The sequence below is a fragment of the Rhagoletis zephyria genome, unplaced genomic scaffold, assembly GCF_001687245.7.
Source record: "Rhagoletis zephyria isolate East Lansing unplaced genomic scaffold, Rhagoletis_zephyria_1.1 Rzeph_scaffold_01135, whole genome shotgun sequence".
Classification (NCBI taxonomy): domain Eukaryota; kingdom Metazoa; phylum Arthropoda; class Insecta; order Diptera; family Tephritidae; genus Rhagoletis; species Rhagoletis zephyria.
The window spans coordinates 84,442-89,604 of NW_016158219.1; positions in this window are offsets into that span (position 1 = coordinate 84,442).

A 5,163-nucleotide genomic window follows, 5' to 3' on the forward strand; every position below is an offset into this window, starting at 1 on the left:
TATATACAATCCATACAATCTGAGAAGTAGATCGTTATTTCACATAGCAATTCCGAGCTTTCGCACCACACTCTTTCGAAACTTCTACGCCACAGTGTCTTGTAAATTATTTCTCAAATTACCCGACGATATACAGCTTATTAGATCGCTTTCAGTGTTCCTCAAAGAGGTGAAAATATGGCTTTTTGGCTTCAATCATGAAGGTATCGAAGTTTTGCTGCGACCTATTATTTAGGCTGACTTGCACAACGAAAATTTATATTTTTAACTCAGAGCTAACGTCAAATGGGGGGTTAAATCCATACGCTTTTGACAACTTATCAAATTAACTTAGTTAAGGAGATGACTCGGCGTTGTGCAAGTGGGCCTTAGTGTATAAGTAATGCATTACCGCTGAAGGTTTAACATAATACATTTTGATGTAGGTTCTGAAATTGCTTTGAATGCTTTGCCTAAATTTTTATGCATAAATTTGTATTCATATATTTAATTTAATAATTTTTAACTTTACTAATCATATTCGCAACTACATTTTGATTTCTACTTATGCCCCCCACTAATGTAACAATTATGAAATGACATTTCCACTGCTCTTTATTGTAGCTTACTATGTCATTAATTATTTTCTTACTGAATTTGTTATTTTAAGATTATGTATTTGTTTTATTGTACATTTTTATGAATTAAGAAAATAATGAATAAACATACATACATACATACATACATACTTGAAGAAATCTATAAAATTGATATACAATTTATAGTAAAATATGTGGATGACATTTTTGCCATAGTTAAACGAAAGGATGTGGACATTATATTGAAAACACTCAACAAANTTCTACGAACACATACAAGCAAATTAACACGAGGTAAGAATGAAACGTATCTAGCCATATAAGTTATTATTTACCAAGGTGCGTTCATGAAAGAATGCGGATAAACTGATAAATTTAAGCAATTTATCCCTTTATCACTTTAGAAGAAGACCCCTATTATTTATCGCTTCAGTATTTACACGTTTTTGTATTGAGAGGTTTAAAGTCCAATAGATGAAGCCTGGAAATCTTATCTTAATGTTATTTTATTGAAAATCATCTATATTTTTTATTATATGTATGGGGATACCACATCTAATTTGTCGCGAAATGCCAAGCCGTGAACATCACGAAATATGCCACACGTTTAATACTTATCGGCAGGTCTTTGATCCATATATAGAGGAAATGAAAAACGGAGGTTTCAACAGCAGTTTGTGCGGTGTATTTGGGCCTTTTAGCGCTTCGATATATGCACTTAAGTCGATTTTTTAAATACAGATCAATTCTTAATACTCCCGGGGAGTTTGTTCTCCGGGAGTTTGTTTTTCCCGAGAAAGAAATCCCCAAATAATTAACTCATAGGAGTAGTATTTTTCCCCGAAATTTTGGGAGGAGGAAATTCGAACTTCGAAAAGCTGTCTGACACTTTTTTGAGAGCTCAACTCCGCCATTTAATATAAAAAATCTTCAAGGAATTTTTTTCATGGTAGGAGGAAAGAGAAAAGAGAAAAAACTCCCGGGGAGTTTCTGTTCAGAATCGGCCTGATGATGTTTTTGTTCTGGGGCTAAGATCCGGTTCAAAAGAGAACAGCTTAAAGCGCGCTTTTATGAAAAGTATATTTTTAAACGCGTGCGTTGCAAAAATATTTATTGGTTGTTTTTTGTTTCACAAATTTTTGTTTTATTCTTCTTTATATACGTACGTATACAAAGATTGAATAAAAATTTATTTATATACGTATGTAAATTTATTTAGTTATTATATGAGGCCTTGAGTGCCTTGAGTGACACATCAGAAAAAGTTGAGGTGCACCTTAAAATGCATTACCAGAATCAAAACGGCACGCCCTGTTAGTTTTCTTTTACTATAATATATAGCATTACGCAGGCGCGATGAATTTTTTATTAAAAGACGGCATTTATTTTTTATAGATCCTTCTTTCTCATATTGAGTACTAAAAATTTGTTTGTAGATAGACTCCTCTGACCCTCATATGTAAAATTAATTTGTTTAGTTTTTTTTTAACAAAATTATTTACTGTACCCATGTCTTATTTATGGCAAATAAACGAGGTTTGGTTTTACAGTTTACTGTAAAATAAAACGTTGTTTTTGACTTAGTAACTTTTAGGTAATTTTTTTTGGAAATTCTGGTGAGAAAATAGGCATTAATGAAAAAAATGAGGCAATAGAGCCATGTCATTGGCAAAAACACTAAAGGCTGCTGGCACAAATAAATCGCCCACAGATATAGCCAATGAAATAAATAAACATGGTGCTCAATCGCTACTTGTGGCTTAAACTGATTTTGCAAAAGTTATACAGTTTATGGTTATGTCACTGCAAATATTTACAACAATTTTTATATCAAATGTGTGATTTCCAACCTCTTACGGTCTGGCGTTAACCTGTCAACTTGCCGCAAGCAACGTATTTCATATAGATGCACGTTGGCCATTTACGTTCGACTATTAGTGGATAGTCCATTTGTCGTTTGTTGGAGTTTCTGGGGCACGATAATCGCACGAGCTAATGAAGGCTATCACAGAGTCCATAGTCCGATTTTTCGTGAAATCTACGAAAATGCTATTGAATTCAAGTAGCTACGAGCGCAGCGTATGCTTTGAATACACACGTTCGTAGCAGTTCAGATTCAGTGATCGCTTATTCGTAGATTTTATGAAAAATCGGACTACGATGGATTCCGTCATAGCCACTAATATGTATTCTACTTTGACAAGATGCTGGACGGCAACACAGCCGTATACCTATTCTATGCTTTTACGCACATAGGCTAAATTTCTCGCACCTAGATAAAGTGCTTGACAAAGGCAGAAGGCATATCTTCACCATTATAACTTAAAGTAAAAAAGTTTGATGGGCTGTTTTTGCTTACGCGTAAAAGCAAATTTAGCGCATTTAGCTCTAAATGCTACTCTAAATGTACATTTATCCATACAAAATTCGTCACCTAAATGCAACTAAATGCAACTCCATTTTTGCATTAAGAATCTAAATGCTAAAAGCAACCCTGTGATCTTCCAAAATTTCCACGATTCGANGTTTAGTGGAAAAAAGTGGTAAAATTTCTTTTTCGCGTATACAGTAGCTAGCTGCGTTTCAGTGATCGCCGAGCGAGATTTCATTTATTATTTTACATTATTCGGATTAAGAAAACTTACGCAAATTTAATATCGATGTGATGCTAATAAAAATCTGGATCAATTTGTGATCAACTCTGTTTATATTGTTTCCTAATTAAGTGAGGAAATTTTAATTGACAGCACCGACAAATGAATATATACACAAACAAATGTTGGGTTATGGTTAAAACAATTAAAGCTTTTGTATTGAATTTTTGGTTTAAAATTTATTTTTTTCCTTTTCAGTAGGGTTTTTTTGCACATTATCTTCTGCGTGAGAATTGATCGGATCTGAATAAGCGACTGGAACACGGCTGTTGGTCAAAAGCATACGATTTCGAACTCGAGTAAATGTACATTTGCTAAGACCATGTTCAAACAGGCCAATTAGCTGAGGCATTTAAGCTTTAAATTGCGGAATTGAGTTTTGTGTTTACACATATGTCAGCTGCGCAATTAGCGATACGAAATCAGCTGCTGGATTACCTACAGTGATGGAAAAGTTGGTACAATCGTACCTTTATTTAGTTTGGAAGTGCATTCGGTACAAACACACAATTTTAGGTACATTTGGGACGTAGCCAAATAACTCTCAGGAAATCAGTTCTTATTTTTATTGACATTTCAATGTATTTTCTGTTGCGGGCATCTGGTCCAATACCTTCCCTCCTTTGTGAAGGTGCATACAAATGATAAAAAAAGTGGTCAAAGTTGATTTCGCCAGATAGACGGAAAATATTTATTTTTAAACGTCAGATCGGAGAACTGGGAGGAAATTAATTCACCTTTTCTACAACATAGTTTTGTCTCGCGCTGCTTGAAGAGATTCTTTTCATAGCCAATTTTGTTTAATGTGAGTACAGAAGTTGATGTGGTATCGATGGGAATTTTTATCCTCCTATCTTCTTTATATAGAAATACATATTTACTTTTTGGGTACATCTATCCACTTTTAGATAAAGCTTTCCGTAAATTAGATACAATTTTACAGAAACAAACAGCTGATTGCTCTTTGTTCAAAAGGCATAGCTCCAAGTCAAAGTTAAACAAACCTAGCAGGGTTGCATAGAGAATCTGACACAAATGAATTGCCAATTAACAATTAATTGGCAATTAATAAATTGAATATTTGAATGATAAATTGGGTAACAATTAAGGCTTAAATTGGAAGGTTGAAAAGGTTCTTAATTGCCAATTAGGCTCTTGTTTGAACATAGTATAAATGCAATAGCATGAACGCTCTTCGAAAACATATGTTCGAAAGTGCTAAATGTTGCATTTTAAATGCAGCAAAAACGCTGCATAAGGCATGCAATAAAAGAATACAACAAAACCAAAAAATGTTCTCAAAACTATTAAACATAAAAAATTCCACGAATAAAATCCATAATTTAAAATAAAATAATATATCGCAGTTGTTTTCATATATCCATATTTACAAAATGAACCTTAAAGCACCCAGTCCTAAAGTCCTAAACCTATAAATGACTAATAAGAAAAATAATAAAGAACAGAAATGTGAACAAGTATGTCGAGAAATCTCCAAGTAGTTGCGAAACTGTATCGCAATAATAACAAGTAATTTTAAGCAAAAAATACAACCCACCTCAATGCGTATTCCGGTCGTTCTGGTTACGTAGATCCGACTGTATTCCCTTTTTTAAAATCGGTTAAAAAAATTAATACGTATTCTACAGAAAAAAATCAAGATTCATATTTAAGGATTTTAAGTAAAACAAGTAAGAAAGTCTAAGTTCGGGCGGAACCGAACATTAAATACCCGGCGCAAGTATTAAATATAAGTTTTTCGCCTTTCCTAAAGCTACCGCTACATGGTAAGCCGGGGTGTATCAGTTTTGCTTCTATGTGGCAAGCACAATAACCATTCCGAGTTTGGTACAAATTGGTAGAACGGTTACCATTTTCCAAAATTTTATCATAATCGTATTTCTTGGTAAAGAATTGTTGCACGCATCAAT